Genomic DNA, 16,483 nt, shown 5'->3' with positions numbered 1-16,483 from the left:
GTCTCACAACAGATGGCTTGGTGAGGTTTCGAGACAGGATCTATGTGTTGAATTGCAGTGAGCTCAAGAAGCTTATCTTGAGGGAGTTTCATGTGAAACCATATTCGGGTCATCCAAGATATCAGAAGACATTGATGCGGTGAAGAAGTTTTACTATTGGCCAAATCTGAAGAAGGAAGTGGCAGAGTTCATGGCTAGATGTTTAGATTTTCAATAGGTAAAAGCATAATGCAAGCATCCAGGTGGTTTACTATAACCTATTGCAATTTCGGAATGGAAATGGGAGGTCACTTCCATGGATTTCATCACATGTCTTCCTATGACAGTGAAGCAACATGATTCTATTATGATCGTGGTTGATAGGTTGAGAAAGGTAGCTCACTTCATTCTGGTGAAGACTACATATTCATCCAGTGAGGTAGAACAGGTTTTCATCAAAGAGATAGTGAGACTACATGTTTTTCCAAAGAAGATTGTGTCAGGCAGGGATGCAAAGTTCACTTCCAAGTTTTGGAAGGAGCTATTTGCAGGCTTGGGTACAAAGTTGGACTTTAGTACAACTTATCATCCATAGATAGAGAGGTTCAACAGGATCTTGGAATATATGCTAAGGATGTACGTGATGCATCGGGAGAGGAAATGGGAGGAGTATCTTCCATTGGTGGAGTTTGCATACAATAATGGTTATCAGGAGTCCTTGAGGATGAGTCCATTCGAGGCATTGTATGGACGGAGTTATAACACTCCCATTAGTTGGAGTGATCTAGTAAACAGGGTACTTATTGGACCGGACATGTTGATGGACGTGGAGAAGGAAATGCAGGTTATAAAGAAGAATCTCAAGGCAGCACATGATAAATAGAAGAGTTATGCAGATCAGCACAGGGTGTTCAAAGAGTTTCAAGTTGGGCAGCATGTGTATTTACGCATCAAGCCTAAGAAAATGTCTTTGAGCATTGATTCATGTGCCAAGTTGGCACCACGATATTGCGGGCCTTCTGAGATCCTTGAGAGGATTGGACCAGTGGCATATCGAATTGCACTGCCTCCAACAGTGAAAGTCCATGATTTTCTCCATATTTCATTTCTTAAGAAGTATATAAAGGATGTTGATCAAGTTATTGATTGGTCTGTATTGTAGGCGGATCAAGGAGAGTTCCAGCCAGAGCCTCAATGCATATTGTAGCAGAAACATCTCAGTTTTAGGAACAGAGCCATAGAGAAAGTTAAAGTGCAGTGGAAGCACTTTGGGCCTGAATAAGCTACATGGGAGATGGTGGATCAGATGTGGGCCCTATATCCTTCATTTTTTTTTCCGGTTGAGGCAAAGCAGTGTTGGTTTGATGTTGGTTTATGTATGGCATATTTTTTGCTGATGTTTTGATATTTGTATATGTATATGGATGTAAATACCACCATTAGCTAAGTTATAAAGCTTCAATAAGCGATATGGTTATTAGCTTGTCATATTGTCACGATGTTTTTCTTTTGAGTAGGTTCCTCATTGTAAATACTACAACGAGCTAAGTTATAAAGATTCATAAGCAGTATCTTTTATTTTCAGTAGTTTTTTTGAGGTCATGGTGTGGTTTAACACCAAGGATGGTGTTCCCCAAGGGGGAGGGTTCTGTAACATCCCTAGTGAAAAGCTCATGTAATTAAAGTTAATAAAGGCAAAATAAGACCACAGGTAAGGGACACTTATTCCAAGCTGAAGGTTGGGCAAAGATATCCTAGTGGGCATCATTGGATGTGTGTTTTGGCTAAGTGAAATTGGCAAAGGCTAAGGCTAAGGCATTAAAAGGAAAAAAACATTTTGGCACATTTATTTATGAAAATAAAGGAAATTAGGAGAAAATTAAGGTGAAAGGTCACAAGTTGCATGTAAGGAGGAAATTGAAGGAAAATAATGGAAAATGAAGAAAATAGAGGACTCGTTCATAAAAAGGCTTTTGAGGACCAATTCATGGCTTTTGTCAGTTCAATTTTGGAGCTCTCTCATTATTCTCTCTCTCTCACTCTTGGTCACATGGAGTTTTCTTGGAACACTCTAGTTTGGAACAAAGGAAAGGAAAGGAAGGCAAGCAAGGAACAAGGAAAGGAAAGCAGGATCAAGTAGCTTCAACAGGAATACTTGCAAGTAACCTTTTTCATGTGTGATTTCCTAGCTGGATTAGACATGCATGGCTTTGCATGTTGGTGTATGGTTCTCTTGATGTCGGTGACATGGTTTTTCCGGATTATGATAGTGGATTTCAGCCTAGCCTATCCTTTTTCTGGATGCCATGGTATGTTGGGATGTTATTTTAGTTTTTGAGCTTTGGGAATTCTAGATGGAGTTTGGAATCCGGGGCAGAGGTGGTCTCAAGGTTCATTCCAAAAGGCCTAAGAACCCCTTGACTGGTTTTGGCGGGATACACGGTAATGCCTGAGGGAGTAGTCTCGGTTTGGGGCCTAATAGAATAACTCTTTTACTTGGGAGGTAAGAGGCTTGGCATTTTAGGAAAAAAGTAGGGAAATAGTAGGATTGGGGAAAAATGAACAAGGGTAATCTAGACTGCTAAATCCCAATTTCATCCGACTGGTCTAGATGGTTATCTTGAAACCAATAGTGTAATTCAAAGAGGTCGAATTCACACTGTGTTTCGGGAATTTTGTAGCCTCCGTCGACTAAGGGAATGTGCTCTAAATCCACAGAGGGAGAAAGCATATGATTTACCACAACAACATCAGTTTTGGTTTAGGGGCCATTGTGATAACAGGGTAAAATTGCAAAGGAAGACAACGCTAATTTCCCGGGAAAAATAATTTGCTGGTAATTTCTTTGTCAGTGGTGAATTGTGGATGAAGGAGAAAAAGAGCGGATGGATACCACTGCGAGAGTATGAGAATTTGCAAGGAAAGTGATCGGGATTAAATGCGAGGGTTTATAATTTGCAAAGGAACATGACCGTTAGCTAAAACGGTCGTTTAGGGGAGTAACTGCTCTCCAACAGGAAAACGACAACGGGATAGTAGTAATAGTTAGTCGACGTGGCGCTGAGTAATTGGTGGAGAAGGGTGCGAGCGCGAAATTGTTGGGGCGAGAGGGTGAGAGGATGAGTGGTTTTTGGAGGGGGTCTGAGCGGTAAGTGGAAAGTGATGGGGGTGCAAAATAGTGTGAGAGGGACACGTAGTGGCGGGGCCTGACAAGGAAACTGCTTTTTCGGACCCCATCCCTCCCCCCTTGCCGATAAAAGGAGACATGGCAGGGGGGTGGGGAAGGCACAAGAGTCGTCCGATGAAGAGGACGATGTGATCGGGAACAGGGAGATGTGCACCATTTAAGCATTAACGACAAAATGTCTTGTCGACCATAAAATTTTACAATAAAGTTTCAGAATTTGGACAAATCATACCAACAGTTGAAATTTTTTTATAATAAGTTAAAAAATTTCCCCTAAGCTAACCTAACTATAACTAACTAGGGTGCATTTAGGAGTGAAAACCCTTATTTATTTTTGCAATTTAAAGGACCTACAATTTTTTCATCTATGTCTCCATCATTATACAAAATGAAAGAATCTATATCTGAATGTGTTGAATACAGAGGAAAATTGTGTGGTTTTTCCTTATTGTTGACCATGAATTTCATGAGGGCTTCCCTATATAATCTTCTTGGTTAACCAAAAATAGGGATGGTAGCATAGTCATGTCCAATTAAAGAGTTCCTTGCAGTTTAGCTCCCCATGAACGAGAAAGTAACATGTTGTATTTGGGAGGTATGTCAGCAACCATTATATCCATCACCACACTTTTGGCTGGTATTTGTGCTAAAGTGACACACAAGTCTTTGATGAGACCTAAGAATATTATTATGTTGGAGTCAAAAGAATACATATCTTTGTAGGGCCTAGTGATGTCCAACTCTAGTCTCTCCATAATAACCCTAGACATAAGATTGTGGGAGCCCCTAAGTCAAGCATTGCATTATGTAAAACTTTATCAAGTATGTTTAAAATGACGTAGAAGGGAGGTACAACTCCTTGAGGTTTCCCATCAACTTCAGGCCCAAACAATATTTCTGGTTGATCATCTGAAACATTAACTGTGTCTGAACCTTCTCCTACATTGAAAACCTTTAACACTTGTGATCTATATGGATACCTTCAGTTTTGTCAACTCATGTTCAAGAGTAAATGATGTTGGAGTTTCTTTTAAATATTGTTTTTCAGTTGTATCCTTTTGAAAAGGATCCCCTTAGAAAACAACCCCTACACCCCTAGGATCTATGGAGCCCCGAAGATACACAAAGAAGGTATCCCCATAAGACCCATTGTCAATACCATAGGAGGTCCCACTTACCATCTGGAAAAATACCTCGCTAAGAAACTTAAACCTCTGGTTGGTAACACAAGTTCCTTTGTCAAAGACTCCACTCACTTCATCAATGAGATCAAACATTTAAACCTTGATCCGAATGACATATTAGTCAGTTTTGATGTTAAATCTCTCTATACCAACATTCCCATAGATGAAGCCATGAAAGTGGTCCATAAAATCACAAACTCTAACATGGCCAAATTAATTGAAGTTTGTCTCAAATCAACCTTCTTCAGTTTTAAAGATGAAATTTATGAACAAACTTGCGGTGTAGCCATGGGATCTCCTCTATCTCCTATCATTGCCAATCTCTTTATGGAGGATTTTGAAACTAGAGCCATTGAATCTTCCCCATTAAAACCCAAACTTTGGAAAAGATTTGTCGATGACACTTTCATTATTTGGCCTCATGGAAAAGAAAAATTAAACATTTTCTTGCAACACCTAAACAGTCAATCTAATTCTATCAAGTTTACCATGGAAATGGAGGAAAATGGAAGCCTTCCCTTTCTTGACATCCTAATCAATAGAAACCAAGATGGTTCCATATCTCACCAGGTCTATCGTAAGAAAACCCACACGGAACATTACCTGCATGCCAACTCTCACCACCATCCTTCCCAGAAAATTGGTGTTCTCAACACTCTAGCAACCAGGGTTGTATGTATTTCGGATCAGGATCACTTTGAAAAAGAGAAAAACCATCTTATGGATGTATTCAAAAAGAATGGATACAATAAACACCAAGTGATCAAAGCCTTTAAGAATGCTGAGAATCCCAAAAACAAACAACCTCTGGATGATCATGTGGGTAAGGTTCACCTCCCCTACATATTAGGCACAACAGACAAAATTGCGTATATTTTAAAAAAGAACAATATTAGAACCACTTTTAAACCCATGAATACCATTAGCAGATGCCTTAAATCAGTCAAAGATCTCGTTGATCCCAAATGCCACAAAGGAGTTTACATGGTTCCTTGTTCATGTGGCAAAACCTACATTAGGGAAACCAATTGATCTATCCTAACTAGGATTCAAGAACATGTCACCGACATAAAACACAACCGCTCAAAAACCTCAGCTCTGGTTGAACATTCCAGTAAAACCAATCATCATGTCTGTATTGAAAACTCTAGTGTGGTGGCTGTTATAGACATATTTGGGTACTGCAACCCCAATCACATATGTCAATAAACCAAGGGCTCTCAAACCCCTAGAAGTGTTGTTTCATACCCTAAAGGATCAATGTCAACTGATTACATCATTTCCCAGAAGTTCTCCCTAAAAAACTACTCAAAACTGGTCAAAATTGGACCATACCAACTGCTCCATGTTGAGGGTGTGATGCATCTCACCTGCTACACACAAAGGGTGCGATGCATACTGAAAAGCCCTTCTGTAGGGTGCGATGAGCGAGAGCAGACAAATGGCAGAGGCAGTTTTCTAGGTGGAAACTCAAAGAATCTTCTAGAAACTGCTCATATGACACTTGCCTCTCTAAATTCGCCCAGGGATGAGTAAGAGATCATGAAATCTCCAAGTGGAACCAAGAACTATCAGTGAAATGACACTAATCAAAATCCCAGAAGTTGACTCACTCCCCTGCAAACATCTATATATGGATCCCTCATCCTAGAGATCCAAAGGCTGGAATTTTGTAATTTGTAAGGAAGTGTTGTTGGTTTCTCTTTGAGACATTGTATTGTTGGGTGATCTTGCTTTTTATGAGGTGAAGAGGGCTTTCATGCTGGGAGGATGATGTTGGATCAGACAGCTGGGTTGTAATCCTCTCTTCTACTACTTCTATCAATAAAGCTATTTGAGTTTTCCTCCATATACTTGTATATTTCTGAATCTTGTATTTGTGTATGCATTTGTATGGTTAATGTACATCTGATTCTACATTGTTTATGGTTATAGATCTCTATGTTTTGATGGTATTTTGCTGCTTTGACTCTACAGGTGTTCTTTGAAGTGGGACAAGTGAGAAAGGAGTGGCGAAGCTCTATCAAAGGAGAGAGGAAACAAGCAAGGAGCCAAGTGAAAGACTGAGGTTGGTACTCTCTGCATCTATCTCATCTATCTCTCATAAAGGAAAACACAAGTTACTTTGAATTGTTTGTTTCTAAGATAGCTACCCGTCTTAGTGGGACTGGCAGCTCTGAATGGACACTAGTTTTCCCAATAACAGTGGCCAAAATTGATCATTATCACCATAGAAAATTTAGAGAAGCCATATAAATAGGCAAACACTCGAACAACCTCAATCGTGTTGAAGGATGGAAAATAAGCGACAATTGGATTCCTACCTTAACCTCCTAAATCGCCCTCTCCTAACATCTCCCTTCCCTCTTTTCACTTGACCTTTCACCTACATTTCTAACCTTACTCCTCTCTCTACACCTCACATTTAATTAATCACAACCCTAATTTTAATTTTTAATTTTGATTTTAATTTAAAAATCTAAGCTATTTATATATTTAAAATAAATTAATTAATTATTTAATTAAATTTTAAAAAATAAAAATAATTTTTTTAATGACATTCTTATAAAATTCTAAATTAAAATTAAATAAAATTATTTTTATTTATTTTAATCTTAAATCCAAAATATTTTAAAAAAATTGGATTAATATTAATATTAATATTAAAAAAATAATAATAATAATAATTATATTCTTAATAAAATTCTAAATTATAATTAAATAAAATTATAATTAATTATAATAATTATTTTTCAATCTAAATCTAAAATTCAATTAATTCTAACAAAATTATTAACTATAATAATTCAAGATATTTATATATTTAAAAATAAAAAATAAGTAAATAAATTATGATATTCCTAAAGAATTCTAAATTAAAATTAATGAAAATTAGATTTTTATTTATTTTAATCTTAATCCATAATATTTAAAAAATATTAATATTAATATTATTAAAATTTTAACAATATTCTTATTAAGATTCTAAATTATAATTAAATTAAATTAAAATTAAAATTAATTATAATTATATTTTTATTTCAATCTTAATTTAAAATTCAATTAATTCTAATAAAATTACTAATTGTAATAATTATTAAGTTTTATTATTAATTATTAATTAACCTTACCTAAGACATGTCAGCTACCATCATTCTCGTTCCATCACTATCTCATACCTCTATTTATTCATTCCATCGAGATCTGTCTTATATACTTATTGATCTATCCTGATGATGAGCCACGGTGGATGGCTCGAAATGTCGATTCAAACAATTATGGATACAATGATTTCAGAAGAAAAATCTACACAAGGATCCCTTTGTTGGCTGGTAGTAGGAGTATCAGTTTGAGTTACTCTAGAAACAGTGGGTGGTATCTTTTGTGTCTGGGTTTCTGCAATCTTTTTCAAGAAATTCTCGGACTTTTCTCTAGCAGAAATATCATTTTCTTTTCTATTTAAAAATTCAGTGGGCTTTTTAGCAGTACTATCATTGGTTTTTCTATTTCTCAAGTTGTACTACTTATGGACTTCCATGATTGCATTTTCAAAACCTAACTTGTATTCTTCTGATTCATCTGGATCTACTTCAAGTTCAAGAAATTGAAAAGGTCTTGTTCCTCTTGAGTGAAAAAACATAGAATCATTATTCCCATCAAATTAATTTGAGGTGTATTTCTTCTAAAGTTTTGATTTATGATTTGTGGACTAGGTTGATTATCTCTTGGAGGAGTTCTGTCAGATATGCTCACCCTTTCCATCATTCTTTCCATTGTTCTAACTAAATTGTCAAAATTAAGATCAGATGAAGAGGAAGAAGGTTCTTCCTTGATAGTGACTCTTCGTTCAGATTTAAGTTTTTCCTTTTTGGCTAATAAATTAGCTTCAACCTTGATGGCAATGGCTTGCATTTCTTCTAAGGTGGTTGGATCTCTCTCTCTCAATTGATATTCCATATCCACATCAAATCCTTTAGGGAAATCAATAAGGGATAGACTAGGTGGAGGTCTAACAGCATTGGGAATTGCATTGTAAACCTTGTTAAACCTCTCAAAATATTCCTCAATGATTTCATTAGGTTTTCTTTTCATTCTTTTATATTCATTCAAAAGTTGAAGGGGATTTTTCTTAATTTCCCATCTGTTTAGAAACGATTGATGAAAGGCATCAAGATCAGCTATACTTCCTGCAATTAAACCTTTAAACCATTTTTTAACCTCACCACCTAAACTTTGGGCAAAAAGTCTCATTTTAACATCAGCATCATCTACTTCTTGCAGATAAAAAATATCATTCATTCTCTCTATATGTTGCTGGGCAGTAATTGCACCAGTGGCATCAAATTGAGGAATTTTATTTTGATAGTCTTGGGGCATAGCATTAAATTGTCCTAGTAAAACCAAAGGAGCATATCTATCTGCCATGATTTGTTTGGGAGGATGTATAATAGAAGAAGTTATAGGAGATATGGATATAAGAATCCCTGAAATAGGCTAGGTGATTGTTTGTGAAGTGATGGGAGAGGTGGTGGAAAATACAGAAATAATAGGGTTGGTAGAGTCATGATGAACAGATTGAGAAGATATTGATGCAGCCACAACAGTCAAAGTAGAGAGTTCTACTAATTGTTGAACATAAGCTTCACTAATAGCTTAATCAAGTATTGATACTAAGCCTTGTAATTTGTCAAAATTTAGGAGAGTTTTGTTGATCAAGGTCAGGGTCAACAAGCTAAGTTTCAGGAATATATGGTTGTAAGATAGAGTGGTCGATTACGGTTTCATCTGTAAAACTTTCAGACTTTGTCCTTAACAAAATATGTTCAAAAGGTATATCAAATTCACTATCCTGCATAGTGACAAATTTCTCAAGGAGTGAATTAGCCCTAGGCAAGGGGCTATTACTACCTTGACTTTCTGTAAAACTTTTCTTTCTCACCAACTTTTCTCAGCCATCTATAAACTCAACAAGTTTAGGATCCGAGTGTGCTCTAGTAAATGCTCGTTTTAGGAGCTAGCTCTTATATCACACAAAACTAATATAATTTCACTCCAAAGCTAAGGAAAATATTTAGACCAAACTAATATGATTACAAACCAAAAACTCAAAGAAATTTTTACAAACCTACAACCTCAAAACATTCATTTCATAAATATAAATCTTTAAATTCTGAAATAATGTTTCTTTTACTAGGGGAAATACTTTTTAAATCAAGAAATGTTCAAATGTCCCCAGTATGGTCGCCATTGTGTTATCACTCTATAATTTCTGAGGTTGCAAAAGAAAATCACAGAGGTAACTACCAACCACTTTGGAAGTTGGGATCTAGCCCTACCAGCTTCAAAGAGGGCTCTCTCTATCAAATTAAACTTTGTTTTGATTAAGGATTTTAGGCTAGTTATTAATGTACAAACTTGGTTGTTTTAAATGAGAGTTTGGTTGATAAATTGATCAGATCACCATTGGGCTATGGAGTCATCTATTTGATCATGGATTTGTACATCTTTTAAGGGAAGTTTTCACAGGGAAAGGTAGCCCACCTGTTGGATTCTTTAATCTGAATGAGATGGAAAGAAGAAAAGAAAAGATTCAATTAAGCAAAAGAGCAGTGAAGAATTCCTTTACTTAATATCAGTTGAGATACATTAAGAATTGTTAACAACAAGTACAGAGTGCTAAGAAACAAATTTTGTACTTATGTTTAACAATTAAGAATAAGAACACATAAGCATGAAAGACAGAGAAAATGAACAATGAACAGTAGATGCACTTCACCAATCAATTGAACGCAAGAATCCTGTGAATAGCTTCCTTTATTACTGAATAGGTCCACTGATGTTCCAGAAACTACAATCACTTTTTGTTTGAATACAGAGAAATAATAATCAACAATGACCAACCCATTTTCATTCGAAATGAGGGGTATTTATAAAAATATTTACAAAAAATTATGCCATAACTAACCATGGTATATTTAATAAGTTCCTAAACAAAACTTATCTAAATGTTACAAAAATTTAGTAAAATTGAAACTGCTTCAAGTGTTGGCATTGTTTTTGTGGAAGTTTTGAATATTTGGCTCCTTTAAATCCTGTTGTGTTGTTGATGCTGAGTTGTACAATGAAGCACCTTGTTACCCTAGTAACTCGAATAACCCATCCCATCTTTCTTCACCTGGGATAGAAACTTCTAAAAATTTCCTGTAAACCTCTTCTACCTTAGTATACTTGGCAAAGGTAGGTTTAGTGAGGAAAAGGTGTTTCACCTCATGTTGAATCTCCAAATCATGTCCCGATGCTTCCAGAAACGCTTTACCTATAATAGTTTGTTGTATGGATGCAAATTTCACAATGTCTTTAGCCTTCTTTGATAATTTATGGTTATAATTTGATAGAGTCATCAATTTTTCATTTAAAACCAGCAATCCTGGCATTCCTTTGTACTGTAGTGATTTAAATTTGTTGAGGAACCTGTGAACACTAATCTATAGTACCTGACACTTCTCTTCAAGTTGTTGCATTAGATTCTTTTTTACCTAAACTTTCTTAACTTCTAAAGTTGTCTTTGTTATGTCTTCAATCTGCAATTCTTCCAACTCATGTTTATTCTTTGATTTGAGGAATTTTAAAATCTTATTTGCTTCTTTCGGTCTATCACCTAATTCCTCCTTAGTCTGTGTAATGGCTTCCATTACCTTCTAAATTAGTTCTTGTTGTCCAAAAATGATCTCGATGTTGGGCCATGTTTCATTAATAGATTGTTGAATATCCTTCCATATCTTGTCTTTGGCTTCACCCAAACTCTTACCAATCTAATTATGTTGCTCTAATATTTGTAACTAGGCAGTCTTTGACTTCTGCACTTCTGCTATGAGATAATCATCTGATTTTATTTGTTGTTCCTGTAGAAGTTATACCTGTGCTCTCAAAATTTCAATCTCCTTATCTCTTATTGTCATGTCTTCCATAGCTCTAATCACTTTTTGTTTGAATACAGAGCAATAATAATCAACAATAACCAACCCATTCTCATTCGAAATGAGGGGTATTTATCAAAATATTTACAAAATATTATGTCATAACTAACCATGATATATTTAAGGAGTTCCTAAATAGAACTTATCTAACTGTTACAAAAATTTAGGAAAATTGAAACTGCTTCAAGTGTTAGCACTATTTTTGTGGAAGTTTTGAATATCCGGCCCCTTTAAACCCTACTACGTTGTTGATGCTGAGTTGTACAATGAAGCACCTTGTTACCCTAGTAACTCGAATAACCCATCCCATATTTCTTCACTTGGGATAGAAACTTCTAAAAATTTCTTGTAAACCTCATCTACCTCAGTATACTTGGCAAAGGTAGGTTTGGTGAGGAAAAGGTGTTTCACCTCATATTGAATCTCCAAATCATGTCCTAATTCTTCCAGCAACACTTTACCTGTAATAGTTCGTTGTATGGATGCAAATTTTGCAATGTCTTTAGCCTTCTCTCATAATTTATGGCTATAATCTGATAGAGTAATCAATTTGTCATTTAAAACCAGCAATCCTGGCATTCCTTTGTACTGTAGTGTTTCAAATTTGTTGAGGAACCTATGAACACCAATTTGTAGTACCTGACACTTCTCTTCAAGTTGTTGCATTAGATTCTTTTTTACCAAAACTTTCTTAACTTCTAAAATTGTCTTTGTTCTGTCTTCAATCTACAATTCTTCCAACTCATGTTTATTCTTTGAATTGAGGAATTTTATAATATTATTTGCTTCTTTCGGTCTATCACCTAATTCCTCCTTAGTCTGTGCAATGGCTTCCATTACCTTCTAAATTAGTTCTTGTTGTCCAAAAATGATCTCGATGTTAGGCCATGTTTCATTAATCGATTGTTGAATATCCTTCCATATCTTGTTTTTGGTTTCACCCAAACCCTTACCAATCTGATTATGTTGCTCTAATCTTTGTAACTGGGCAGTCAACCTATTTGACTTCTGCACTTCTGCTATGAGATAATCATCTGATTTTCTTTGTTGTTCATGTATAAGTTATACTTGTGCTCTCAAAATTACAATATCCTTATCTCTTATTGTCATGTCTTCCATAGCTCTAACCAGCTTTTTTGATGCATCTGTGGATCCAGTTGTAGGGACAGTTGATGAAGATGTTGTAGCTAGCACTGAGACTGTAAGGGGTATAGCCTCTAAAGGCCGTGCTACCCCAGTTGAATTATGCTCCTTTTCCTTGATCAATTTATCCATTTCTGCCTCCATCTCTTTAATATGTGCACTCTGTTCCACCAGTAACTTCAACATTTCCTCTTTTTGTATCTTTGTTTCTCCTAATTCCTTTGCCTGAGGATCTTTAGTGGCAGGCAACTTCAGTTGCTTCCTCAGGGATGCTATATCATTGTTCTTCTTCTTAATAATCTTTTCAATAGCCTTTGAATTACTTGGATCAAAGCCTACTTTAATCACCATCTCCTCTAAATATTTTATTCTGTTATCTTTGGCCAGAGAGGAAATTTTTTCCAGTTTGAGTTGTGATTGAACATTGTTCAAAGATAGCTGCAGCTTGGAAGCAGTAATGGCAGTCTGTGTGAAAGTTGAATACACCATCTCTCCTATTTTCCTGTGAATGTCTATCTGGTAATTGAAGTCCAAAAGATGATGGAATGAGGCTCACCCTGCTGATTGAGTTTCTGGACTGCAAAAGGAAACTTGTCTGTATCGAAGAAAGGAAACATATGCATGACAATAGAAAAGTATCTGAACATCCCTTCAGTTAAAAACTGAAGGAATTGTTCATGTATGATATCAGCAAGAAAAAGACTATAGTCAAAGATGACTGAAAGTCCTTCTTCTAGAGAAAGGATGGATAGAAAACCTAAAATAGGCTCATCTACCCATTCATCTGAGAAATATCCAAGTACACAAGACAAGACAGAGATAATTTGTCTAGTCCTCTGGGGGAAAATAAAAGAGGGATAAGGGGGGTTTTCTTGGGCAATTTAGAATCTTCTGGGAGGAAGATTTCAAAAATCTTATCTCTTTGGGGAAAATTAAGCTTTAGGTAGATATCTTTAAGAGCTTCAGTGGAGAAGGGAGTCAGGGATTCACTGTGTGGGATTTGCAGCATTTGTCTTATACTCACAGAGGTAATGGTGAAAATAATTTCACCACTAGGTGATAGAATAACTCTTTTACTTGGGAGGTAAGAGACTTGGCATTTCAGGAAAAATTCAGGGAAATAATAGGATTGGGGAAAAATGAACAGGGGTAATCTGAACTACCAAAGCCCAATTTCATCTGACTGGTCTAGATGGTTATCTCGAAACCAATAGTGTAATTCAAAGAGGTCGAATTCACACTGTGTTTCAGAAATTTTGTAGTCTTTGTGGATCAAGGGAATGTAGTCTAAATCCACTGAGGGAGAAAGCTTAGGATTTGCCACAACAGCAACAGTTTTGGTTTTGGGGGCCATTGTGATAACAGGGTAAAATTGTAAAGGAAGACAATGCTAATTTCCCGAGAAAAATAATTTGCAAGTAATTTCTCTGTCAGTGGTGAATTGTGGATGAAGGAGAAAAAGATCGGATGGATACCATTGTGAGAGTATGATAATTTGGAAGGAAAGTGATCGAAATTAAGTGTGGGGGTTTATAATTTGTAGAGGAACAGGACCATTAGCTAAAACAGTCGTTTAGGGGAGTAATTGCTCTGCAACGGGAAACGACAATGAGATAGTAGTAACGGTTAATCAACGTGGCACCGAGTAATTGGTGGAGAAGGGTGCGGGTGCGAGACCGCTGGGGGAGAGGGTGTGAGGATGAGTGGTTTTCAGAGGGGGGTATGAGTGGTAAGTGGAAAGTGAGGGGGTGTGAAATGGTGTGAGATGGACATCTAGCGGCGGGGAAACCGCTTTTTCGGACGCCCCCAAACCCCCCCCCCCCCCCCAACCGAAAAAGGGAGACATGGCACGGGGGGGTGTGAAAAGGCATGGGAGTCAGCTAATGAATAGGACGATGTGATCGGTAGCGGGGAGATGTGGCCATTTAAGCATTAACGACAAAATGTCTTGTCAACCATATAATTTTATAATAAAGTTCCAAACTTTGGTCAAATCATACCAATAGTTGACATTTTTTTATAATAAGTTCAATTTTTCCCCCAAGATAACCTAACTAAAACCAACTAGGGTGCATTTAGGAGTGCAAACCCTTATTTATTTTTTCAATTTAAAGGACTAAAACACCTATTCAAAATGTAAAACTAATCTAACAATTGTATTAATCCAGATTACAATGTTGGATAAATTTCTTCATCTAACTTACCTAACCTAATCTTAGCCGAGATTACATTGTTTGGGTAAGTTATTCATTCTAACCTATTTGACACAAATTGCAATTTTCTTGAACATGATTAAGCGGTATGTTTCAAACACGAAAAAAAAAAAAAAAAATTGTGGCATGTTGAACAAGTTGCACACAACCTTGTGAATTTATTCTTCAAAAATTATTGTACTATGAGTGGCACTTCAGCTGGCATCACTTTCACATTTTTTCCTTTTCTGTGGGGTTCTTTTATCAATTTTTTATTCTATTTTTTATACCCTCTTTTCATTTTTTATTTATATATTTTTTGGAAATAATTTGCAAATGAAATATTATTTACATACTAAATTAAATGGGAAAATATTGAATCACCTAGCGATCCTATAAATTATAGGACCCTAACAACTCGTTTTCCAGTTTCTTAAATATTTTCCTTTTCTCTAATTGTCAGCAAGAGAAAGCAGTGCAAATGTGCCTTCGAAAAGCAAGTAAGTGTGTTTGGTGAGTGTTCGGTTGTAGGTGATTCAAGGTTCTTCTACTGTGGAAGGAAAAGAAAGTGAGCCTCTAAGAGAGACGTAATAGTACCACTTTGGTAGAAACACACACAAAAAGAGATATATGTCTAACATCTAGTAGAATAGTCCACAAAGATGCGACAGGTATTGCAACCATTACAATACATATCAATATAATAAGCACTAAAATAACCAAAATAGTTCAACTACTTTAGTATGGATGAAAACCAACATGAATCATAAACATTCACAGAACATTCTTACAAACATTCATAATCCATGCATGAAGAACATGTTGGCCATAAGGCTTCATATATTAAGTAAAAGTCCGAAGACACATGTATACATCGAACACCACTAGCTCCAATAGTGGAGTGTTGGAGCCACCACTTACTTGTTAAAAGAACTAGGTTGTCTCTCTAATGCCTTGCAGGAGGAGCCAAGGTGAAAAAATTCATTTGCTCATACAATGAGGGTGTATATATAACCAATGGGGTGATGCTTCACCTCCCTTGTGACTCTTTGACTACCCTCATGACTGTTTGAGTTCCTACGAATTTTCAACTTTACATGACCCTTCATCCTTTGGACTTCCACTTTACAATACATTAGTAAATTACATGATCTTCAATAATGATGTGGCATATGATGACTCATGACATGACACTGTTGACATGGACTTCTGGATGACATGGCAATGTCAAGCTATTCTTATTGCTTCTTGTTATGTGTCTTATTGGGAATGCTCTTCTATCCACCTCCATATGGATTAGAGGTAAGGAGTCTTCAATGATATCAAGTCTTGAGTTGTAGTCACCCACTAGTGTCCCTTTGCTTTCTCTTGATTGATCAGCTTGCATAATCAGCTACAAAGATGTCTTTCAGCATGTTTCCCTTCTCCATCTCCTTCTTCATCATCATGTCATGGACTGATAGAGTATCTGCATCTGTAATTCACTCATGAAAATATGACATCAATATGATAAACCCCTAGTCTAAGATGTTGCATGTTGATCCACTGACTAAGCCGGAACTGGGTGACAGGGCGAGGGAGGGGCTTAGTGACTGCGCAGTTGTGCAACTCACGCAGTCAGGGATAAAGCTTGAGCCTTGAAACTGTGCAATGGTAGCTTAGGTTGGACTATGGAGGAAGATTGCAAAGTTTTGGGACTCAGTGAGCCGAGTTGAGGGGTTTTGCACTGTTTCAGCCAACTGTGTAGTTCTCGAAGGTAGAGTAGACCTAGTGATTGCACAATTGCATAGTTCAGGAGCTCAAGGGAAGGGTTTGAGCTCA

The sequence above is a fragment of the Pinus tabuliformis genome, chromosome 8 (assembly GCF_031772625.1).
Source record: "Pinus tabuliformis cultivar Carrire ecotype Pingquan chromosome 8, CPIR1, whole genome shotgun sequence".
NCBI lineage: Eukaryota > Viridiplantae > Streptophyta > Pinopsida > Pinales > Pinaceae > Pinus > Pinus tabuliformis.
Note: the sequence above shows the minus strand (reverse complement) of the source record.